General features: G+C 43.4%; 1 protein-coding gene across 1 annotated transcript in view; it reads left to right on the top strand.

The window, feature by feature from the left end:
• The first annotated feature begins 796 nt into the window (after positions 1 to 796).
• The window catches only part of DICER1 (dicer 1, ribonuclease III), a 692,358-nt gene continuing 666,376 nt past the window's right edge, over positions 797 to 26,778 (top strand). The window contains exon 1 of the mRNA XM_085626460.1: positions 797 to 956. The gene's annotated coding sequence lies outside the window, so the exon portion shown is untranslated. The remainder of the gene's footprint in view (positions 957 to 26,778) is intronic.

Here is a 26,778-nt window from a genome sequence, read left to right on the forward strand (position 1 = left end):
GGAACTGGATGGACCTGGGAAACCTGACAGGATTGATGGTGGCAAACTAGCTAACTTACTGTGCAAGCTATGTTTTTGTCAATAACACTTTGTAATATGTTCATTATGTAAAAACCAAAACGATTATTTCCCCGTTTTCAACTCTTGCTCTTTATTTCCTTCACCCTTTAATCTTTCTCACGTTTTGATGTTGTTTTCCCTTGTAGCTTACTATTGTAACCCTGGCATTGTTCCCATTCGCTTTGTCTTCCACACGTGTTTATTTCATGTTATGATTCAATATCCTACATCAAATAATTACGTTGCTTTTAACCTGTATATGCAATCGTCTTTTATTGTACGTTTTAATATTTGCATTAAAAGCGCTTTTCTGCCCGTTTCTACTCGTGCAACAGTGATCCGCTGCTGTATTTAAGAAGTGTCTGGTAATTTATGGCCTGCTTTGAGTTTGGCATCCCCTTGAATCATTTATCCCGTAACTCAGCCCGAGAAGAGATCTGCTGCTTCTGTCTGCCGCTGCTCGTGCGAAGTTTCGTTTCCGGAAAGAGCAGAAGATCAGGGGATACACGATTCCGAGGGGATACCCGATATGACATAACACCGACAGACGTCAATGACCCCTTTGAAAACAGGACAGAGAAAACGTCTCCCAGTTCCACCTCGAGCTCACGACTGAAAAGTATACTCAGGCTCCGCCCTGCAAGCAGCTTCCGAAGCGCGCGACTTTGCCGAGAATCACTCGGCCTTTGTTTGCATCACGAGGATGTCACCTCCTGCGACCCACCCCCTGCTTCAACCCTCCTTGCTGCTCCGTAGCACTAACCAAGGTTTCCAACAGGGGAGTAGGCCCTAGGTGGTGCCACTGTAGCAGAGTACCCAGGGCTGAGGCTAGTTTCTGCGGCTGCCGCCTGGACGGTTTCCTCTTCATTCACGAGCTCGGGCCTGCAGAGAGGACGGTAAGTGTTATTTCAACTGGAGAGTTGCTGGTCGCTGCGCAGGGGTGAAACTTTGCCGCCTCCTGTTCCACACCTGCCGGTCCGCTGTGGCTGGGCGGAGATGCATCCTTTCTTGATGTCACACTAGGGCTGCCCCGGGTTAGGCACTTCAGAACTGCGACTGAACTAACCCCATATGTGGCACCCACTGTGCTTGCTGTGATGGGTTTCTTTTAATCACCACACCCAACCTTCTGCGGATTTGGATGGACAATTACTGAGCTATACCTCAACCACTCAAGTACGGGGAGGGTTTGGAACCGGATTGCCCTTCAGTCCCAAAACCCAGTCAGTGTTCATGTCCCTGCAGTGATGGCTGTGGGACATGATTTCCTTTGATTAACCGTGGCATCTTTACCCACTGCTCCTTGGGAGGGGGGGGGGGGGGATGCATTGCACCGATCTCTGAGCGAGGAAAGGCTAGACTGCTTTAAAACTGTGCATTCACCAGCTGGTTTGGGGCCGGTGTTGTATCTTAATGCATCCTCCCAAGTGTTCAAGGTCCCTACTGCTCAGCCATCACCTGCTGGTTTGGGGCGGTTGTTGTATTTTAATACATCCTCCCCAGTGTTCCAGGTACCTGCTGCTCAGCTAGGCTGTGAGGTCATCTAGAAATTAGAGAGTGTTTGTGGGATTGGAGTGTCAATTGGAGATATGTAGGCTGAGTAGCAGGATGCTTCTCCTGGTGGGGCTTAGCTATCTACATGAAACTAAGATCTAATAAACCTTCTTGGAATCTGTTCTACACTATGGCCTCTGAACTTTGATTACAACACTGGCGACTATTAAGGATTAGAACCATGTTTGTGAAATGGAGAAATGAAGCAACTACAGTAGAAATTAAGAAGATTACCAAGAAAAAGAAACTGAAGTTCTTTTGGTAACGAAAATACCCCTCTTAAGAGCCCCACCAGCGTCCACTACATCGGACAGCCCACAGAGTTGGGCGTTTCATCAGATGTGGCAGCGTTCATTTTAATGAACAGTATTGTTCAAGTACAATCATCTATCAGCATACAAATGTATGGACAGGCAGAACTTTAGTAAAGGGACCAGCAGAGCCAATGGTAAAGATTTTGGGATCATTTAAAGGAACCCGCAGGTGCCATGGACTGTGTGCTGTTCAACCTGATTGGCAGCATTTATGTTATCCGTACTTATGTTAACCGTACTTATAGAGCGGATGGCTGCCCCAGCAACGGGGCGTCCCAGGACTAAAACGGATAGAAGCGGACAGAGAGGCAGTTAGGCTAAAGGTTGGAGAAAAGTCACGTCTTTATACCGTCTTACGTTGTTGGGAAGTGGCAGCATTGTGAACCTGCAGTGTTGATGTTTGGGGAACTGGCTGCGCGACCAGCTTGTTCATGTAATCTCGCAGGTGTTTTGCATTGTTTCGTTTCAATTGTGTGCTGCCTCTGCCGTCTGATGTGACCATTGTGCTTCCAACTGTGAAGGTGGTGCTTGCAACATGGCATCAAGAATATTTGCAGCCCTGATTTACATCAGCAGCAGATTGAGACAAGACTGGTGAGCTGCGCTATGCTGGGGCCTAGTCTAAACTATAGCATTCTTCTTAAGGGTGCAGAGAACGTGTCCCTGTGCCGTTGCGTTAGTGTGGCATTTTAATGGGCAGTAAGGCTACCCTGAGATGAGGCCTGTGTCCACTTAATGAGATCTGATGCTGCTTTTGAAACTGCCCGCATGGTCTGTTGTGTGCCCTCTAGGTGCGTATATGTGGCTGCAAATCAGCGGTAACCAGAGGAGCCGCGCGGAAGCTGGTATGGCCATGAACAGTGAGATTCGAGCTGGCAACTGGAGCGTGCGCATGTGGAACGCCTCAGTTCATTGAATTCAGCGGTCTGGTGATGCGTGACCAAAGATTAGAATGCTGACCTATCGGGGATTACAGCGGGCCCTTTGTTGTGATGGAAACCATGGCGCATTGATGGAAACCATGGAGTGTAAAGACGAGCGCAAAGCAGCGGGCCCTTTTTTGTTGTGATGCCCTGCCATTACATTTCTATTTGTCTGTTGCTGCCATATTGGATCGGTTTGTGGAGGAGTTTTCTTGCACCTGTATTTGATCATCTTGTACACCCTCACCATAGGAGTATCAGCGCTGAAACAGGAGATGGTGAGATGTCACTCACCAGGAACATTGACTGTTTGTGTTGGAAATTGTGCTGTACCATCAGTATGCTTGTACTGCCATGCTAGTTTATACCTTAGTGCTTTAAATTTGCTGCAGTCTTTTGATTTACGCCTAGCTTAATTATTTGCTAAGGGTATTTTGTTTTATGGGGGTCTGGATTTGCTACAAGAGTATATTTTTGAATGATCAGATTTTGCTTGAGTACTTGTTTTTGGGATGTGTTGCCCCAGGCATCCAGTGGTGTGCATTGTAGGGTCATGGTGATATGATGGTACCATCCATGATGTGACATGTTGGTCTTGGAGTGTGACTATCCAGACTTGTTCCTCTGGGAATGCGAGTGTGTTTGATGGGTGACAGTTTTGTGGTGTGTAATTTTCCACCCTTCCTGTGGGGTTAAGGGTGTGACGTGTTGGTCCTAGACTGCAGCCATGTTTGTAATGTGTAGTTTTCCACTCTTCCTAAGGGGTAAGGGTGTGTGTATAGTCCAAGTTTTCACCCTTCCTAAGGGGTTAAGGATGTAGGGGCAGTGTGTATGCCCAAGGTGTTCACTCTTTCCTAAGGGGTTAAAGCTGTAGGGGTGTTTGTTTAGCCTGAGGTACCTTCCTTCCTAAGAGCTTATTGTTGTAGGGGCATTTGCTTATACCAAAAGGGAGTCACCGTTCCTAAGTAGAGAGATAAAGAAGGGAAGTAAGAGGTACTCTCGTCGTGTGCTACTCTAATTGTTGGGGGGCAGTGTGTCCTCATCTTGATGCCCTTACTCACCCCAAAGTATGTCATGCTTCATCATTGGGCTTTTGCTCCTCGTCAGGCCAGCGCTGCAACGCCCTATGGGTCCCCCGAAGGGTCTCTTTTTTTGGAGATCTTTTGATGAAGCCGTAAGGGTGCGTGGGTGTAAGTGGCAGTAAAGTCCTAGAAGGTGTATTAAAAAATGGCTGGAGGAAGAGTGATGAATTTTTATTAAGATGATCCCTCTGTCATTATTAAAACAAAGTATATGGTGCCGCTTTAAGGGGTATTATGTCCCTTGGTAGCTGGGAAACTATGTGTCCCTAGTGGGCACATGTTCTGGTCCCAATAAACAATGTGGACAAGTCCTTTAACGGGTTTGGGTCATGGTTCTTTGCCCAAAAGCTCAAAAAAAGGAGCGCAATCAACAGAACGTTGTTTTTGGAAAACCCTCACCCACCTACCTAGTAGGTGGCATGCTTCATCATCGGGGCCCACCTGGATCACCTAGTGCAATCCAGATGTGCTTCAACACCTGAATTAAAGCGGAGCTGGTTGTTTTTGTGAGAAAAGTGAAGTGCTATGTGAAGTGCAGTTATGTGATAAAAAAGTCTCTAGGAAGATCCCTTATAAAAGTTTTAATGGAAGGGTCCTAGGACATGGATAAAAAAATATAATCGGGATCAGCGCGAGGTTTTAAAATGTACCTCTGTATCCCTTAAGGATTTAGGTCTACTAGTTGCAGCCTTCTGGTATGTTAAAGAGGTTTTCGTCAGGACCAGTTAAGTGTGTGGCAAAAAACGGGCCACGGTGGTGCAAATATCAGCACACACCCTAAAGTGTGCTGTAAATGTGTGGTGGGATCTTATTACTTACAGATCCTCAGTAGGGAGTACCTGTAAAGGAAAGAAGTATTAAGTGCAGGTACAACGCGACAAGATTATTATCATGCATGTCTTGTTTTGTAGTGCTCGTGTATGCTTGAGATGATGGCATCCTGCATGTGACTGTGTGAAGGCATGCATGATGGCTACCTGGAAAATAACCATGCGTGGCTACAATGTGCCCCGGTGGTGGTTACTAGGATTGAAGTCCTAAGATTAATAGAACACAGAGACTGTTGCGTTTTAGAGCAATGGTGGACTGAATATAGTCTAGAAATATGTCGCGTTATGGCACATTGGTGAGATTATTTAAAAGAAGATTAAAACTTGCGTATCTGGTGGTTGCGCGTGATTTTTATCAGAAAGAAACACATGTAACACAGACTGGTCAACATGTTTCGCGCTTTAGTGGTCTCAGGGGGAGATCCAGGGCACTTCGTCAGGACCGAGTAAGAAAGTCGTATCTACAGTGGCCTGAAGATTTCGGTGCCCCTGGATAAACAAAGGGAGTAGAACTTCTGAAACGACAAGAGTCAAGAAACAAAGATACAGTTTGCCATTAGGGTATCCATACCAATGGAAGTTTTGCTCCGGTCTGGGTTCTCCATTGGAGGGCCAGGTGCTTGTAGTTTGTAGCGTGATCATTACTGTTAACAGTCGCATTTTATATACGTAAGCTAAAGGTGCTGTGGTCATTCTAAAAATTGTTAGAATGGAAGTTATAGCTAAGTGACAGACAGACAGACAAATAAGATCCATGATTAGTGCTGAGAGTATGGTGTCAGGGTTGTTCTCTGTATCAGTATTTTATTTGTAAACATGCCCTGTTCTTATCAAGTAGCCCTCCAAAATGTCACATGTGATTTTCTGTTTTCTTTTTCATTACAGCTCTCAAGTGACCCTCCCTGATCTCATGGGATCTTACCCTACCTATTAAGGGGTGAGACATATTATCTATGTATTTGTGCATATAAACATAGCGTCTCGAGGTTTGCCATCAATGGTGGGGCCCCACGGTTTTAATTACCTAGATTTAAAAGGTTCACAAGCTAACTGGATAATAGAACCTTTTCACTTTTGAATTTTGATTTTATTTATACGATTCACGTCTACTTGATAAGACCAGGGCATGTTTACAAATAAAAATACTGATACAGAGAACAACCCTGACACCATACTCTCAGCACTAATCATTGATCTTATTTGTCTGTCTGTCTGTCGCTTAACTATAACTTACCTTTTAACAATTTTTAGACTGACCACAGCACCTTTAGCTCACGTATATATAATGCGACTGTTGGCAGTAATGATCATGGTACAAACTACAAGCACCTGGTCCTTCAAAGGAGAGCCCAGACCTGAGCAAAACTTCCATTGGTATAGATACCCTAATGGCAAACTGTATCTTTGTTTCTTGACTCTTGTCGTTTCAGAAGTTCTACTCCCTTTTGTTTATCCGGGGGCACCGAAATCTTCGGGCCACTGTAGATACAACTTTCTTACTCGGTCCTGACGAAGCGTCCTGGATCTCCCCCTGAGACCACTAAAGCGCAAAACATGTTGACCAGAACATATGCCCATTAGGTGTATATATAGTTACCCAGCAACCATGGGACATAATATCCCTTAAAGCAGCACCATACACTTTGTTTTAATAATGACAGAGGGATCACCTTAATAAAAAGTAATCACTCTCCCTCCAGCCATTTTTAAATACACCTTCTAGGACTTCACTGCCACTTACACCCACGCACTTCATCAAAAGATCTCCAAAAAAGAGACCCTTCGGGGGACCCGTAGGGCATTGCAGCGCCGACCCGACGAGGAGCAAAAGCCCAATGATGAAGCATGACATCCTTCGGGGTGTGTGAGGGCATCAATATGAGGACACACTGCCCCTTACAATTAGAGTAGCACACAACAAGAGTACCTCTTACTTTCCTTCTTTCTCTCTCTTCTTAGGAACGGTGACTCCCTTTTGGGATAAGTTTAACTTCGGGAGCACGGGTCACCGGACCTTTTGAATAGCTCCTAGAGTCCCCCTCTTTTGATAAATAGGGGTATTTGCTCAGACTAAGGTACCACCCTTTCCTAAGGGTGTAGGGGCATTTGTTTAGCCAGATGGGAAGTTATCATCTTTTAGGTGTAGGATGATAGTTAAATCAATGATTAAGGGAGTACCTTGTTACTTCCCTGTGTAATGGAGGGTAGGTAAATCCATAGGTCCCTTTCACGTGCCTGGGGATGGGGGTACATGTACATCCAATGCACTACAGTTTGAAAGAATCCAGGTCCTGTTTCTGTGTTGAATTATGGTGGGTACGGGCTGGTCTTGTCTGACTACATGTGGTGTGAGAATAACGGATAGTTGTGTTCAAGATTTGGGTTATCTTCACTCTGGCACTGTTTATTGGTGGGACGTTTTGATAGTTTGTGTAATTTACTGTCTTTCTCCCCTTTAGAACTATGGAGGGTGTGTGTGTTGTGTGCTATTTCCTGTTGTGGCTCGTTGCCATCTTATGCATTCTTCCCATAGTATTGTATCCAATGTCATGGGACCACAGTATTGTATCTAATGTTATGGGATGGTTTAATCAATTGATAATCCAAATGGGATGTGGATCCTCGCACTCCTTGTAAATAGGTAATTTTAAAGTTGAATTAATTTAGGCTGCCTGGTAAGTAGCTCCCTCCTGGGCAAGAGGGCAGAAAATTGATGAAAAGGATAGCGTTATCTCCCGTGGGAGTAGCGTCTCTTACTCAGCACTCCGTGTATTTGATTTTTTTTCAATAATTGTATTGAAATCGTTTATATGATTTAAACGTGTTTCTTTTTATTCTTTCATGGAATATTCATACTATTGCACTCATAGTATTCCAAACAATGTTTTTTCATTTCTCATATTTCTGCCCAATGCATTTCGTGCAAGCCCTTCATCAGGGGTTTTATTATTCTGAAAGCATTAAAAATATTATAATGAAACACTAAGATAATCAATCAAACATCTTGCAATTTTGTAGTTTAGTCATACGTTGAAAGAAACAATAGCGAAGAGATGTGATAACAGAAGGTGACAACTGGAGTTATGATAGTGAGAAAAGCAAGTGAGAGAAGAGAATGGAAAGGGCGCAAAAAAACAATTACGGTGATGGCATTTCAGCAAGCTCGCGCTTCTTAATAGTACTGTGTTTCAACGAAACGGTATATTTATATCAAACAATAAGTCGCGTGTTCCTGTGTGGCTGTGAATTAGAAATGTACGTAAAAAAATACGGGGTGGTAATAAACGTAAACAGACTAGAGTGAACGCCTGGTTAGTAAATGGTGTCAACAACTCAGTACTAAGCTAACTGAAAGTTCTGACCTTTACATGTGTATCACGATGGTCCGGGGTATCTGCCACTGTCCGTGACTTTTATTGAGAAGGTAACGGAACGTTGGAAACTACATGCGTGGTCTGTGAAAAATAGAATAACATGGCGTTAACCCTGTGCCAAATGATTTCAAACTGAACAAGTAATATAACCTTTACGAAACAATTAAACGTGGAGGTTTACCGCAGTGATTTGAAGCTGAGCTAACCAGTGTTAAAGCGTTTTCGTAGAATCATCGGGAACTTCAATGGGCAATTGTGCCGCTCCGTTATACGCAAATATCTTTATGTACAAGTTTGAACTCGATCATATCCTCCAAAATCCTGACTGGAGTTCCAATCTCATCGTGTTCAAACGATATATTGATGATATCTTTGTACTATGGAAAGGTACGGAATTATCATTGATGACAGCGATCCAACAACTTAATTCAATTGATGATAGAATCAGTTTTACATCCAACATTAGCACAAAAGAAATCTAATTTTTGGATGTTCTCATTATCAACAACGAGGGCCAACTGTATACCAGAGTATTCACTAAATCCACAGACAGAAATAACTTTCTCCATTACACCAGTTTTCATCAACCTTCATTAAAGCAACACTTACCTTTTTCTCAATTGCTGCGTATTAAAAGAATCTCTTCTACAGAAGATTACTACAACGAATCCAAAACCATTACCATCAACAAATTCAGACAGAGAGGATATCCTGAAGCCACCCTCAATGAAGCCATGGAAAGGGCCCAAAAACTTGAAAAAAAGCAGTTACTAATTACGCAACACAAACCTGAAGAACAAAGATCGGTTTTCATTTCAAAATTTTCCACGAGAAGTTACAACATAAAAAGAACTATTCTTAAACATTGGCCATTACTTTCGCTCGAAGAAGATTTCAAGGGAATTTTTTCCAATAATCCAAGATTTGCTTATGAACGCACTTGCAATTTCAAGGAACTATTGCAACCAAAGGAAGATACTTCCAGAGTAATACATCGGGGGACCTTACCCTGTTACAACTGTAGTAATTGCAATGCCATAATTAAGGGTAATCAAATTTTACATCCTACAAAGGGAACTGTCATAAAACTACGAGTCACAGGAACATGTGACAGCAGTAACGTGATTTACATGTTAAAATGCCCATGCGGTCAAGCATATGTTGGAAAAACCCAGAGAAAAATAAAGACACGAATCATCGAACACAAGAGTAATATCAGATTAAAAAACACGAAATCAACAGTGGCCACGCACTTCAATCTACAGCATCACAATCCGAGCCAACTTTGTTTTTGTATACTAGAGAATGTACCCATTCTTCCTGGGAGAGACAATTCTCAACACCTATTACGAAGAGAGATATTTTGGATTACCCATTTGAACACCCTTCAGCCAAAAGGACTCCATGAACGCTTGGATTTTAATTGCTTTCTGTAATACATAGTCACTTATATACACCATGATTGTTTTTGTAATACACAGTGACTCTTATACACCATGAATGTTTACGTATCTGATCATTCATTACGTTGTTACATTATGTTCTCATGATTACCCGATTGAAGTTTGTGACTTGGATTTTAATTTTCACACCACTCATTTTGACAACATATCGAGATCAAAATTTCGACCACACTATTTTTCTTGAATGACATTTTTCTAATGACTTTCTTATTTTCACTACCACTTTTATCCAAGGCAATTGCACTATTTCCACAAGCTGTTTTTCTACACAGACTCCGATGTCGGTAGTCTGTTTTCCATTTTTCGTTATCACGTGATTGAATCTTCGTTCTATTTCCTGAAAACAGGAAGTTGACGTTTTGAACGAGAACGCGGGTTAGAAGAATCTAGCGGAGTCCGCACACTGCGGTAAGTCTCCACGTCAGAATGTTCAAACGCGTTAACACTTAGCTCAGCTTCAAATCACTGCGGTAAACCTCCACGTTTAATTGTTTCGTAAAGGTTATATTACTTGTTCAGTTTGAAATCATTTGGCACAGGGTTAACGCCATGTTATTCTATTTTTCACAGACCACGCATGTAGTTTCCAACGTTCCGTTACCTTCTCAATAAAAGTCACGGACAGTGGCAGATACCCCGGACCATTGTGATACACATGTAAAGGTCAGAACTTTCAGTTAGCTTAGTACTGAGTTGTTGTCACCATTTACTAACCAGGCGTTCACTCTAGTCTGTTTATGTTTATTACCACCCCGTATAATTTTACGTACATTTCTAATTCACAGCCACACAGGAACACGCGACTTATTGTTTGATATAAATATACCGTTTCGTTGAAACAGAGTACTATTAAGAGGCGCGAGCTTGCTGAAATGCCATCACCGTAATTGTTTTTTTGCACCCTTTCCATTCTCTTCTCTCACTTGCTTTTCTCACTATCATAACTCCAGTTGTCACCTTCTGTTATCACATCTCTTCGCTATTGTTTCTTTCAACGTATGACTAAACTACAAAATTGCAAGATGTTTGATTGATTATCTTAGTGTTTCATTAAAGTATTTTTAATGCTTTCAGAATAAAAGTCCCCTGATGTAGGGCTTGCCCGAAATGCATTGGGCAGAAATATGAGAAATTAAAAAACATTGTTTGGAATACTAGGAGTGCAATAGTATGAATATTCCATGAAAGAATAAAAAGAAACACGTTTAAATCATATAAACGATTTCAGTACAATTATTGAAAAAAATCAAATACACGGAGTGCTGAGTAAGAGACGCTACTCCCACGGGAGATAAGGCTTTCCTTTTCATGGTTTAATCAATTACCATCTTATGTCCCATGATACATTCTATTGTAACTTTGTTTATATATAAAGAGGGGAGATGTGTTGTAACTTAATGCATCATTCTCAGCATTCAAGGTCCCTGCTGCTCAGCCAGTGTGCAAGGTCGTATAGAATTTAGAGGGTGTTTGTGGGATTGTCAGTTAGAGATATGGGTTGAGCAGCTGGATGCTGCTCCTGGTGGGGCTTAGCTATCTACATGAAACTAAGCTGTAATAAACCTTAAATCTACACTACGGCCTCTGAACTTTGATTACAACAGTCTGGTTCCTGCTCTGGGCTCCACGCTCACTCCCCAGTTCTGTTGTGACAGTGTTCTCCAGGACTCAAGACATCCTTATCCTTCTCTGCAGAGCTAGACTGTCTCCATTCGTCCCACTGATTAGGGTGCTGTGCCCCCATGCTCTACGCCAACATCTTTGTAAGGGCTGGGCTGCGCAGAGGCTCAACATCATCTCTCAGCAGGGGGTGGGCTAGGGTGCCACTGGATTCACCACTACTGCTTTGCTCGTTGGACTGTCCCCAGGATTAGCACCCATTGGTCTGCAGAATGGGGCAGTGCTGCCACTGGCAACGCACCCGCCACCTACATGATTGGTTCAGGTCTTTTCCGTCCTCCACACCTGTTGTGAACGATTAATCTGCCCATATTCTACGCACCCATCGTTACCTGGGATCAGCACCAGAGCTCTACAGTTCTGAGTTGTTGCTCTTCCCTGCATCCACACAACTGTTTTGACAGAAGTATTGTCTTTGTGAGGTATCTCCTGTGCAATCACTTCTAACACATGCACAATATACTGCCAACCTATAGAGCTCCTGTTAGGGGACCACACATGTATAGAAACAATTTTGATTAGATCTTTTTTGTCCACATAACATTGTGAATGGACCTGAGGTCGCATGATGGTAGGCGGTTCCTCTTCTCTCTCAATGAATGAGCTGCTACTGCTAACCGGTACTAGAGTTGTATGTTCCGATTTAAAAACCCCTCCCCTTCATAGCAGGTTAAACAGGAGAGTGCAACTATGGTAAAAAGTAGTTAAAAAGTAGTTACATGTGATAATTGTATATCCTCTTTATAGGCTGCCAACTAAGAGGCCACATTGAATCTTCTTGACAGGCCAATTCCTCAGACACTGAAGAATCAGATTTTTTGGTGGGTGTAAGTCTCATTTTGATCTATTGTCTTCTCAAACTTGGAGCCAAATTCCAGGAATGGCACTGATTAGTTTTCTCTATGTTGTTGAGGACACTCTTCAGTGGTATCTAAAGTAGCTCTGTATAGGTTCTAAGCAAGCCTTAACATGCTCTCCCACCCTTCTACTTCTGTGTTACTTTACTTTGCTTGGCAGATCATTCTTGTGCTGTCGACAGGGTTTGCTGCCCACCGCTGGCATTCTACACTGTCATCTTCCATTTGAGGGTGCGCTATGCATGCAACAATATTGCAGACTTTAATGTTTGGCCTTCAGTTTCTATAAAAATCAGTCATTCCTGTACCTTCAGTCATTATTGTGATGGAGAATAAATCACAATTTGGAATACTTGTTTATTTTGTCTACATCATACTTGTGTTCGTGTACACCTTTCTTGTGTTTATTTTAGAGAAGATGCGTCTAAGTAAAATACTTTTATGTGTAGACTCCACAGTGTTTTGACAAATCCAGCAAAGTTGTCAATATTTTAGGAAATTCAAGTTAATGGCAAACAGTATTTAAAACACAAAAGTTGATGCGAAGAATGCTTGCATTAAGCTAACCCTTGCTATTGATCGTATTAGCATACCAACCCATCCTTCTTTTGCCCGTCTCCGTTTAGACCGGGCCATTTGCTAATCAACCTTTACCGTGGTCCAGTAGTAACACTTCAGCCTGAACTACCAGGCCAGGTCCTCCCTGAACCGGAGAACAAGCAACCCAAGACTGGTTCTGCTCAGAAATTGAGGTGACCTGGTAGGCAAAAGAACAGTGGGTTGGAATGCTGCCCCGAATGATTTACTATAGTTGGACTTATTGCAAGCATTCATCCCATCACCTTTTGAATGTAAGATGGAATGCCCTAAGTCACCACAGGCATACCCGGACGAGGGTCCCATGCTCACTGTACCGCTGGGACCAAGCTATGCCTGCCTAATGAGCCCATTCAGTACAAAACTGTCTTGGGTTGCTTGTTTTCTGGGGCACGGTGGACCTGACCTGTCAGTTCGAACTGGACATTCCCTATTGGAGCAGGGCTAAGACTGATTTGTTTATATCTAGGTCCAAACTGAGAAGATATAGTGGGCAAAAAGAACGTTGGGTTGGGATGCTACCCGAGCGATTTCCAATGGTTCAACGTATTGCAAGCATCTCTCCCATCACCTTTTTGTACGTGTGATGTACAGTATTAAAACGGTAGTACATAAAGTTATACGTTTCTGCAGGCTGTTTTCTGTACTGTTATTTACAGGAGAGAGTGGCGGCTACTTGTCTTATTGTAAAGAGGGGTGAACTTCCTTGGAGCAATTAGTGTTGGCTGGAAGTTTTACTGTTGGGCTTTTATAATCTCCAGATTCCCATATCTTGCTCATTGGTAATTTGTGGTCTTATTGGACTATTTGCCATCTAACCAATCCTCCAACATATTCTCCAATTGTATGCTATTTCAGGTTGACATCTGCCATAGTTATTGTGTAGTCTTTGATGGTTCATGTGTGATTTATAAACCTTGTACAGCAGTGTTTCCTAAACTGTGGGTTGGGTCGCGACCCGATATTTGGTGGGTAGCCAAAGTCCCGGCAATAAATAAATTCTGTATTTATCGTGTCACATTAGTTGCGCTTCGGAGACTGGGGTCAAATGTCAGGCCATGTCTTTTGCAGCTTATGTTTTTTAACGCTGATACTGGTGTTTATGAACTCCTTACTTTGCAGTCAGAGGAAAAAAAAGAATGTTAGTTATCTGACAATCCTCCTGGGATACAGTAAGTGTAAAAATAAAGCTGGAGGATGTCATTTTTAGGTTTCGCCTGCACAACGCTTTCACTGTGCTTGAGAAAACCATTGTTTTTTATTATAAACTTAAAAGGGACTTACATCTTGCCTTCTCTTTTTGCTGCCTTCTCATTGGTTCCTGTGCATGCCACTTAACTTTCTTCCATTTCTATTGGCTGTAGCATATTTTCCTGCATTTACCAAAGCTTGTCCCACCGCTGCTTCTCTTATCAGTTTCCCGCCACCGAAATATCAACATCCGCTTTGGTGGAACTATTGTTTCATAAAGTTTTGCCTTTTACTATTGCAGAATATTTATTTAACAAATTATCACCGGGAGAGATTTTGTGATTTGCATAGAATCACAAGATGTTGCATGGCCGAGACTCGAACCGGTATCCCCAGCTCTCAAGTCATTAGCTCGGACAGGACCCCTTTATCTCCCCACTCCCGTGTTATCTGTCAGGTAGCTCTTTCCTTCTCCCAGACAATGACTGATGAAAACAGCTCTTTATTCGTTACATTGGCGAAAGCGATGCATTACCAGTGCTTGTTTCTTAACCCACAACAACATGTAAATGAACTGTGCACATTCTGCAGTTAGGAAACCTAAACGAAGCACATTTTTTGTAATTCTGAAGTGTGATAGTAACAAAGATTTTAGTAGGATCAGAACAAATCAAGACACTTTACTTGGGGATGTACAAATAATATTAACTGAAACCCAATTTTCACACATTATTATTTGTGTGCAATATAGTTTTACCTCTAAAACTGTTTATGCAGTTTTATTGACCGTTTGAATGGAAAATGTGCTGTCTCTAAATGACCATGCGGTACCCCATGATACTTCATTAAATAAAAAATTCAGCCGACTCGTTTACATTAAATCTAGGTGGGGGCGTGGTTTTAAAAAGTTTGTGAAGCACTGTTGTACAGTATCCAAAGGGAAGACTTCTTTTAATTTGCTGCCATTTACTTCAGGTGGTGAATCACATTAATTTTGAATAGGCAGGTGAAACTAATAATTTCCTTTGGTAGAAACTGCAGGCGCCTTGTATTTGGTACCCAAAATCTTATTTTTCGACCACACCAGTTCATTATATACTTTACAGTATGTGAAGCTATTTATCACTCATTAATTAAAAATATATGCTTTTTAAAATTGGGCTGCCATAGAAGAGGTGACAAAATTGTACTGTGCTGTTAAATATCACATCTTCTACCACACTGTGTTTTCAAGTGTAATTAACTACATTCATCATTGCCAATAAGGGCCTTGTGCTTTACCAAAAATGTTACTTTCATCAAAATCAATCGTTTAAAGGCCTGCAGCATGGATGTTCTGTTGATTATAGCAATGTATTAGTCTGCTGCTGTTCAGGTACCTTATTTTCAATTTTGGAATTACGTACTCGATAAAGCAGCTTAGACCGCTTCTGTCGTTTCAGGGCAGAATAAAATAATAGAACATTATTTAAGAAAATATGTGACTTGCCGGTCCATGGAGAAGGGAGTATTACAGAGAGAAGGTTCGGGACGTGGTGGCTGTCTGTGGTAGGAACATCAGTTCAGGGAGAGGGGGATGACTGTAGAGATTCTGCATACAGGCACAGTGGAGAATCTGTGTGGGAGAGGTAGCATTACCCAAAGGAGCAAAATGAGAGCAGTGGCTGGCTGTGAAGGGTCTTAGTGCACAGTTACAGTGGCATAATGAGCTTCTGTCAAGGGAGAGAGAAAGCCTCATGCCGAGAGGGCGAGTGCCTGTGTACAAACTCTGAGACAAGGACCATTTATTCAGAGAGAGGGGGTGGTTGTAGTCACTACCTATGAAAGATTTCATTGAAATACATAGTTATGAAGTAAAGCCCAGAGACTGAGGCAGCATTACAGAGGGATGGGAGTATCACCCATGAGATACAGGTGTCTGCTGTGTATGCTTTTGGAGAGACCATAGCTACATATAGATAGATAGTGAGGATGGCCATAGAGAGACTGTGTTTCCTTGCAAAGGGAGAATGCGTGGAAGTATCTTCAGTCAGAAGGAGGCTGTGTTAGTGGACAGAGTATGAGCTGGATTACAGGAAGCATGCTTAAAGAGAAGGAGCATGCCAAGAGAAAGTGAGTATGTCCAGGAGTAGTGAGAATGTCCAGGGAGGTTACTCTGTGGTGGCAGTGGTAGAATGTCCTGGGAGACATATGTCCATAAATAGGCTGCATACTGTGATGATGGATTATTTTAATTGAGAAGGAAAAGCCCAAAAACAAATGTGTCCAGTGAGGGAGCATGTCTAAAAAGTTGAAGAATATCTAAAAAGATATAGTGAGAGGATCATCTGTTTAGTCTGCAAAGCTTGCCCAAAGAGAGAATAAGAGGCACCTCCTGTTGTAGAGTGAGCAGGTCTAAGTAGGAAGAGCATGCCCAGAAAGTGAGAGAATCGTCTCAGAAAAAGTAACTACTCTAGGCTTTGTGCAGTTGCTGAAGGTGAAGGGTGCCAATAGAAAAAGTAGGCTGCCTCATGCTGTATGCTGTGATGGGTGGTAGTAAAATATGAATGCTAATTTAACAGACCAATTGATGAAGCCCACTTTCAAAAAGTCCCTTTGTACATGTATGCTATGTGTGTATTTTGTGGAGAAACAGTAGACTGGTGAGGTAGCTAAATCTGTCTCTAAGGATAGGCCTAAAAACGAGTGAAGCATAGGATCTGCATGTCTAGCAGCCACAATTACCTAAAATAGTGCCATTTTACAGGACAGTGATTTGTGTCTTCAGAGCAACAAATGAGGTTTTACTAAGATAGAAATACCAGGAGTAGCATGTCACATGTCCTAAAAATGCAACAATAGTCCTGCAATGAACTGCACTGTGCCGCTCGTGGGTGACAACTCTATAAATTGGAGCCGGATTGCTATCTTGACTGTGTGGACCAAACCTGCGGGGAGCTTGCGCTGTATATCGAAGGGACGCTGTGGGGGCTTTGAACTCCGGGACTGCGAGGACCAGGGTGCTTCCTGCCAGTTTCACTCAGCACACCTGGTCGCTCTTCCTGGCCCCGCCTCCTTTCGGTTCTTCCACCAACATAAAGACCCCTGGCTGCACGCGCTAGCGGGACGCGCACGGGACGCAGCACGGGGCGAAGACCGGGCTAAGAGCGGGCCGTTTGAGGCCGTTCGAGACTGGAGACGCTGGGCTGGGCCACCACCCCTGCCTTTTGTTAGGTATACTTGATAGAGGCAACTATATAGAAAATGGTGGGAGGAATGCCTAGGGTTAAAAGTACCGTAGCTGGTACCACTTTGGCAGGAACCTTGGATAATTTTATTGTAAGAGCTGCTAACTTACTAGAACGAGAAATAGTTCTTACTGAGCGTCGCTTATCGTTGGATCCTCTTACAACCAAACGCTCATCCCTAGGGAACATCGCTCTATCCGTTACACCTTGGGTAAACATTACAAAACCTATTCCAACTGATTGCACGATTAGTGAGCCCGAAAGTGTTGATACTTGTACGGATTTAACCTTGGCAAGAAAGAGGGGTAAAGATGTTAGTAGCACAACTAGGCCTGCAACTACCCTGGTTGACGCTGTTATTAACCAATCAGAAGGCGTATCTACCCGTGCACAAGTACACGCAACCTCTGAGGTTATTTCCCTCTCTCCCTCCTCTGCCTTAATCTTAGGAGCTAAACTAAAACATAAGGCTGCCCCGCGAGTGAAAAAGGGGAGTCTATCCAGATCGACAAAATTGAAAAACGCAAAACCTGTACCTAATAATTCTCTGGGTGCTGCTGACCATTCTTTGACCGAAGTTATTTCGGATCTAACTAGGCAACTAGACGATGGTTTTTACTTTAAAATTAGGGAAGTTTTTGAACACTCAACCTGCCCGATCTTGGATAGACTCACTAAGATAGAGGAGCGTCTCAAGAAACTAGAACAGACCGCCTCTACTAACCTTGAATTCAACCAATCCTTGAAGACAGACTTACTTACTGAGTTTCGTCAACATCCTCTCCCTGCTAATCCTTTAAGCAACCGAAAAGAGAAAACTCTTTCCTCTTTGTCTTCGCCTTCTATGGATCGGCACCCGGGATTACCCCGGGACAAACGCGAAGACATAGTCTGTATTGAAAATACAACAAGTACTAGTGGCCTTAAACACCCACATATAGGAGTTAAGTCCCCGCAGAAATCTTTTGATGCTAATACAGAAGCCAATAATGTCATTATACAGGATAAAAATGTGACAGAAACTAGATCTGATTCCACCCAAGGCGATGTCCCTAAGCTACCCCCTTGAGACCTTCCACCAGAATCCTCACCTTTTGTTATTATATTGACGGGGGTACCTGGTCTGGAAGGAAAATCCACTGAGTCATACCTTGAGCTGAAAAATAAAACAATGCATTGGCTCAATACCAATCGACCACTCCCTCCTCATACCCATACAAAAATTTTGTTCGTCCGGAGAGTCAGCTGGGTGGGCAGAAGGAGTAAAGATATACCGGGGGATTGCATAGTTGTTAACTTTAAGGATACACAGGCTGTAAAATACATTCAGCAGGCACAACCTTCTTTGCCCAATACAAACATCACTCCACTACCTCTTGCTTATTTTTATCCCTATCAAGCAAACAACAGTATGTGGGAACAGATAGGGAGGAGCATAATGAACATCAACCTCGAAAGAGGCAGACCGGCCCCAGTCGACCAAGGCTGGCTGGAGACCTTTCCAAGATCAAACGGGTACAGCTGCCTAGATATGGTCGACTGACTACCTCTAAATCCCCACGCACCCGAACTTGTATGGGAAGTCGTAGTCGGTGAAGTGTCAATTTCACTGTCCGACCGACGGCTGATACTATCGCCAATTTCTCTGGTGGAGAAATCTGAAGCCATCTCTATTAACATCACGGGCGAAGAGATAACAGACCACCTTACAGTGTTCAATAGTGGTATTTCTGAAAGTGTGGTTCCTTATGTAACTGCTACTGTGACTTCTACGCCAGAGGGTGAAATGGGTCGTGCTGTTACACTTTTGTCCTGGAATGTTGCAGGGCTGTCATCCAGGCTAGGCGACACAAACTGCATTTCCTTTATAAAACATTTCTAGATTATCTGCCTTCAGGAATGCTGGTCAGTTGATCCCATTCATATAAATGGATACCGTACCTACCATACGCCAGCAATACATACCTTAAGAGGGAGAAATAAAGGGGGTCTATGCACTTATGTCTCAAACTGTTTAAAAGAAACTAAGATTTCTTTTTTTTCTGATTCAGTATTTTATCACATCTTACACATAACGTTGGAGGGTAAACAGCATATAAATTTGATAAACTTCTATAACAACATCCCGAAAGAACTATGGGCCTCGACTTTTAAAGAACTATATGAGACCCTAAAAAACATAGATTAAAAAGAACCCTCCGATACCTGTGTGATTTGGACTGGCGATTTTAACTATTTCCTTTGCCCATTTAGTGACAAAGACACATGTGGTCTGGGAGAAATGGACGGTGTTCCCTTGACACATTTCTCCCATACACCTCTGGGAAACCATCTAAACAATATACTTTTTTCACTGGACCTGGGCTTTGTAAACGAACTATGCTCTCCGTCAGTCCCGTTTACCCCTACATTCATCGGACGGGGATGTAAATCAACCATTGACTTTATGTTAATATCTAAACGTTATCTCCATTATATCCTTGCGTTTGAAACATGCGAGGTAGCAATGAGTGATCACTTACCACTTAGTATGTCCCTTGCCATTTCGAGGGGGAAAAACAACACTGCTACCACGGTCCAGAACCTATACGACTTTAGACTGGAACTCGCAAGGAAGAATGGCTATACCCTAAAATGGGACAAAGTGGAACCAGTGGCCTTACTTGGAAACTTAATTCGTTCCAAAGAAGTGGAATTTAATACCTGTCTTACAGAGAACGTTGAACCTTTTAAAGTCAATGATGCATTCCTTAGAATTTCAGAGGAAATTAGAAAGCAACTCACGAGACCTTTGCACTCTGGGCACAATAGAACTAAGAGATGGTTTGATAGAGAGTGTAGTAAGACCCATGCCTATTTAATGACCCAACTAAAAAGAGACCCTAGGGTAATGACTGAAGTCAGATCCGCTAGACTTGCTTACCAACAGGCAGTTAAAAAAAGGAAGAAACAAATTAAACAGGAGGCCTGGTATACTCTCCGGGAAGCTTGCCATTCTAAAAATAATATTGCCTTCTGGAAAGCTCCTTTTTTCACCAATGATGCAACAGATTCTATTGTAATAGCCATTTCGGAAGAGACATGGCTGACTTATTTCCGGGAGCTTTACACAGATGACCTTCAGGTAGAGACAGAAAGGGGGTTAAATCTAGGAATTCAGGATGTAGCACCCTATCCAATTAATGTTGTTTTTACTATGGAGGAAGTCTTGATAGCTATTGACAAGAGCCCAGCGGGAAAGGCCCCGGGCCCGGATGGAATACCTGTGGATATTTTCAAGGCCAATAATAAGCTATGGGCTCCACTTTTAACTAATGTCCTTAACAGCTTTACTAAAGTGGGTTTTCCACTGACTTGGCAGGAAGCCATTGTGGTACCCATTTTCAAGAAAGGAGATCGCAATATACCGAAATGTTATAGACCGATCTCCTTACTTGATTCACTCATGAAGATCGCGGGGAGAGTTATACTTAATAAATTGCAAACATGGGTTGACGACACAGGTACTCTCTCTCAGTTTCAATATGGTGTATGGGAAGGCTTGGGAACATTAGAGCAAGGATTGAACCTAGCACTCCTAGTAGCCAAATACGTCGAGGCCAAAAACGAGAACTTATTTCTCACATTTGTGGATTTAAGCTCGGCCTTCGACTGTATTAATCACAATAAACTCTGGCTAACTATGCAGGATATGGGAGTGGACCCTAACCTCCTAATATTTATTAGAGAACTATATCGGGAGGCAGGTGCTAGGGTACGTTTTGGGGACAAGGGGGATTGCACTTCTAAATTTTCTATAGGAAAGGGTGTGAGACAAGGCTGTATTTTAGCTCCTTTTTTGTTTAACTTGTATATCAATTCGGTCACGTCTCACCTCCTGGAAGACAAGCAGGATTATCCTAAAATCGGCAACTCCTATATCCCCATTCTTTTATATGCAGATGACGCTGTAATTATGGCCCGGACCCAAATCGGTCTTCAGAGATCGATTAGTAATTTCTCAGAGTATATGGGTAGCAGAGGCCTAAAGATTAACATAAGCAAAACTTTTAATATGTGCTGCACAAAAAAGAAGAATCTTAACTGCAATTCATTTTTATCTAACACTAAAATCGAGACTGTAAATACTTTTTCGTACTTGGGTATTAATTTTGACAAAAAGGGAACCTGGACAGTAGCTGGTGAATCACGAAAACTAGCATTCTCGCGAGCAATAGGGGCTGTCAAACACTTTTCTAATAGGGTAGGAGGGCGGCCGGTATCAGTCTTGCTTGACATTTACAGGTCTAAATGTGTATCCATAGCACTATACGGCGCGGGAATTTGGGGGATAGTAAATACCCCAAGCATTCAGACCTGTCAGAATGTCTTTCTGCGTTACTTACTGGCAGTGCCTGGGTCCACTTCTTCTTATGTCTGTCATCGAGAGCTGGGCGTACCATACATTGCGGACCTTATTAAATTGGAGCCCATTTTGTTGTGGCATAAAGTTTGGTCTGGAATTGAGACAGGCTTGAACAGGGACATAATTAAGGATTGCCTAAGTCTCGATGGAGCCTCGAAAATTTCATGGTTTAAATACCTAAGAAATTTCTTTAAGGAGATGGGTCATCCGGAATTCTTTGACTCTCCAGATAGCATGGTGAGTTTATCAAGAAAGAAGCTTAAGCAAACTTGCTTGCATTTCCTAACAGAGCAACGTTGGCTGTCAGAGAAATGCAAGAGTTCTGTTATGGCCCACCATTTACTTATTAAAAATGAAGGTATCCAACCATATCTGAAATTAGTCCCCAGTTGTTATTCCCGTATGTTATTGTCTCGCTTCAGGGCTGACATCTTTTTTAGATTAGTCACCTTCCCTGAGAAGAATTGTTGGCTCAAGGAACTCATCCCTTGCCCTTGTGACCAGGTCTCTGCTCAATCTTCTCTCCATTGTATCCTTTTTTGCAAATACTACTGTGAACCAAGGAAAAGCATTCTTCGACCCGTCTTAAAAAAGCTAGGGCTCAGACAATGTAGAGTGGCGTTGGTCAGATTGCAAATGTTAGATGATGAATTTCTTATTTCTTCCGTGTCAATGTTCCTTAAAACCATTATTAGATTCAGGATCTCCATGAATTAGATTATTTTTAATTGGTGATATTCCGATTTTTAAAGTATGTTTTTTATTGTTATGAATGAAATGTAATATATGTGTGCTTTTATGGTTTTGTTTTTAAAATCGAATAAAGCTGTTTCTGATTCTGATTCTGCACGGGTTCAATATTCATCTGAATTGCATACCAAAGTAAAGCATGCTTTAAGGAGTTTTCTCACATCCAAAATATGCTCTCTGTGTAAATTGTGATTATGATTGGTTACCCTTGATTGGCATATTTGATTTACTGGTAAGTGCTTAGGGCACTGAGTGTGCCAGGGCCTGTAAATCAAATGCTACTAGTGGGCTTGCAGCACTGATTGTGCCACCTACAGAAGTAGCCCTGTAAATGTGTCTCAGACCTACCACTGTAGTGTCTGCATGTGCAGTTTTAAACTGTCATGTCGACCTGGCAAGTGCATACACTTGCCAGGCCCTAACCTTCCCTTTTCTTACATGTAAGGCACACCTCGGGTAGGCCCAAGGTAAACTCATGAGCAGGGTGTAGTGTATGTGAAAGGTAGGACATGTACTGCGTGTGTCCCTTGTCCTGATAGTGAAATACAGACAATTTTGTTTTTCACTTTTGAAAGGCTGTCTGTCCCATAGGATAACATTGGAGTTGCTTTGTAACACCTTACAAGTATAACTGTCCATTGGGACAAGATCAAGAAATAACGTTTAGGCTCTCTGAATACAGAATTTAATAACACATCTTTTGATCAGAGTCCAGTGCAGTTTGCTGCAACTCGCCTTGATGTCGTCGTATTCTGCAGTCGTGCTGTCAATTCCTGTAGACACCTCTCCTGCTATTCACATGCACATTGGTCAATGAAAGTAAGATAACCATGCTTGTACACAGACCATTCCTACTGCTAGTATAGATGGGGCAGGGGAGAGAGGAGGATAGTGTTCAGTAGTGCCACTTAAAGACAAAATAGCAAAAATAAAATAAATACCTCTGTGCTGCTTTTATGTTCTTTCCAGACTCCCCTCTCTATATACTATGTATTCTTTCCCGTCTCTATCTCTGTCCTTCCTCTCCCTTCCTATTTTTGTCTATCGCTCTTTCTCTATTTCCCATGTTCATCTCACAGTTGTAGTTTTCCTTTTATCTTGTTTCACTTTCATATATCTTCTCTTACCCTCCCCTCCCCCTTCTTGCACACTTGCTTTTTGTTCTCCTTTTCCTCTCCGTACTCTTGTACACTCACTGTCACATTCTTCCCATTTTTCCTCGCACCGCCTTTGTTTCTCGTATTCCTCCTCTTTAATTCTTTGTGTCTCTTACTACTTTCTCCCTCACCACCACCTACAGCCTAGGCCATCGTAGGTGACGGCACATCTTACTTTTCCTCTACCTCTAGCAAAGTTGCCACAGATGCTGCTTGTACTTATATTATGACATCATCTGGTGGCACCCTCGCTATCCACCTGGGGTTCTCTTGCCCACAAATAGCCCCCCCCACACACCCACTCATCTCTCTCAAACAAGGTCCTGTCTTTCTCAAACCTCCTCACTTGATCTCTTTTCCATCATTCATTCTTAAATAGGCACTTCCCCATACTTCTTCTTTCTCAGCCCTCACCTCTCTTTTGCTATCTCTTTTTGCCTCCTCTGTCACCATCCCACTTTAAAAATAAATAAATATATTTTTTGCTTTAGATCTAAATCAATACATATCAACAGGACTTAGTCTGTGGTCATAATTGCAGTCCAGGGATCAACAGATGTATAGCCAGTATTACAGTGCCAGACTGTCATAACGATCGCCCAGTTTTTTTTATCAAGTATCTTGGATTTTTTCTGTTTGTTTGCTCCATCACTGCACACACCAAACTTTCTTCCTGACTGCCCTCTCAATATCAATCCCCCCCACTTTTACTCTACGCCATACACACTATTGCTCTTTCCTCTCTCACCTTAAACTCCCTTACCTTTTGCCTTATCAATTGTTTTGTAAAGCGCGCCTACTCACCCATAAGGGTGTCAGGGTGCAGGGGGTGGGGGTTCTGCTGATCTGTCGGAGGCACTGTGGTTCAATCGAGGTTCTTCATGAATTGAGGCAGTGATGGAGGAAACATAAGGACATAATGGACGGATCGCTGAAACTTTTCAGACATTCACCCCCAGTCACAGATCTGGGTTGAACCCATCATCGTTCTTCAGCTCACTTCGCCACCCCAGTTTAGACACAGCTATATGCCAATCAGTCTTGACCCTGTGCCTCATGGGAACAGTCCAGTCCGAACTGCCAAGCCAGGTCTTCCCTGGACTGGAAACAAGTATCCTGGGACCAGTTTCGGGCTAACAGCCCTCATCCGCCAGGCTAGCTTGGATCCAGTGGCAAAGTGAGCGAGTGATTGAGTTTGCCTGAGGTGAAGAGGCATAGTGTTCGAGGACTTTGCTGAGAGGTTGCCAAAAGGCTCTTCCTCTAGCGGTGGTCTTGCCCATCCATGGGACGGTGGCCAGGGCCCGTCGGGTGGAGCGGAGGTCTCTGGTGGGTGTGTGGAATGTGAGGCGGGGGTTGAGGTACCCAGGTCTTGCATTGTGTAGGGGTTTGTGGGCATGTGTGAGGAGCTTGAAGATGATTTTTTTGTTGACTGGGAGCCTGTGGAGGTCTCTCAGGTAGCCAGTGATGTAGCTGTGGCAGGGGATGTTGAAGATGAGTTTGGCAGAGGTGTTCTGAATGTTCTGCAGTTTCTTGAGGAGTTTCTGGGAGATGCTGTCCTAGAGTGCGTTGCTGTAGTTGATTCTGCTGCTGATGAGTAGGTGGGTGACCGTCTTTCTGATTCAGTGGGGATCCACTTGAAGATCTTTCGGAGCGTGTAGAAGCAGGATGATGAGATGGCATTGATCTACTGCAATCCCAGCAGATCTTAGACCGCTTGCAGAACCGGTTTCGCACCGGCCAAGCTCCGAGTCTGCCCTTATCGCGGCCATCTACCACATTCACACTCTCTGCCCTTATCGCGGCCACCTACCACACTCTCACACTGGTGGATCGGCAGTGCTGATCATGCTCAACCTATCGGTCTCATTTGGTACTATCTCCCCGGTGCGTATGGTTCAGTGTCTGCAGGAAGTGGGAGTCACGGGAAAGGCTTTGCAGCTTCCCCCCTCTTTTATGTCTGGGAGAACAAGCACTGTCCGCTGCAGAGGGTTTCGAGCAAGGGCCTGTAGCCTTCCTTGTGGGGTCACTCAGGGCTCTTCCTTGAGCCCCACACTGTTTAACCTCTATGTTACTCCTTTGGCCGAGCTGGTGAGATCATTTGGGTTCCAGGTGCTTTCCTATGCGGACGACACTCAAATCGTTGTTTCCATCTTTAACGATTTGCAATTGGTCGCAGCAAAATTAAATCCGTGCATGGCAAGCATTATCTGTTGATGAAGAGCAATTCACATAAGATCAATGCTGATAAGACCGAGGTACTGGTATTCGGCTCGCAGTATTCCATCTGGTCTAATGCCTGGTGGCCCACAGACAGCGGTCTTCTCTCTGTTCTGGCTAGGACAGCGAAAAATCTGGGGGGTCACCTTCGATGAGGGTCTAACCGTTGATGCTCAGACCAGCAGTACTGTTAGCACCTGTTCCTATGTCATAAGAACCCTCATAAAGGTGTACCGTATAGTCCACCTGAACTGAATCGGTCCACCATCATTGCACTTATCACCTCCTGGCAGGACTACTGCAATGCTCTGTACCTCATCATCAATGCGGCGTCCCTGGACAAGCTTCAAGTTGTACAGAACACAGCAGCTAGGCTGATTCTTATCATTCCGAAGCATCAGTATGGGGATCCGTGCCTTGCTCTGTCTCCCCATTAGGAAGCAAATCTCCTTCAAGGTCCTGAGCATGATCTATAAGGCCTTACATAGCAAAGGCTTGTCGCAGTTGAAAACCATGTTCCAATGGTGTATTCCCAGGAGGACCTTGAGACCCTCCACTCAGAAAAAACGGGTCTTTCCGAGATTCCGCAGGGCCAAATGGGGCGGTCGCTCCTTTTCGGTAGCAGCTGCCAAACTCTGGAATTCCCTCCCTTTCTTTATCTCCAACGCAGAATCTCTTCCGGCTTTCTGAAAAATGTTGAAATTGTGGTTATTTTCATCCTAGTTGGCGGCTCCTTACCTCTTTCTTCTCCTCCGTCTGCCCAGCTCTTTAACACCCTCGGGTATAAGTGCACTTTACTTTACAAATTGTATCCTATCCTATCTGGCGGTTCATGGTGAGCGAGGAGTCCAGGATGATGCCTAGGTTTTGTGCGTGGTCCGTGGGTGCTGGGGGGAAGTGGTTTGGAGGTGGGGGGGAGGGGGGTGTTCCAGGAGCTGCGGGCCGCCAGGAGTCGTCCCAGGTGGAGGGGGTTCACGTTCTTCTTTCTCTCCTCCTGTTTCTCAAACGTCTTCCCATTGCTTTTTGTACTCTTGCATGCATAAATCCACACACAACACAAAGTATTGTGCTTTGTTTTCCGCTCACGTTCACAAGTG

Source organism: Triturus cristatus, chromosome 9 (genome assembly GCF_964204655.1).
Source record: "Triturus cristatus chromosome 9, aTriCri1.1, whole genome shotgun sequence".
In the NCBI taxonomy this organism is placed as follows: Eukaryota; Metazoa; Chordata; class Amphibia; order Caudata; family Salamandridae; genus Triturus; species Triturus cristatus.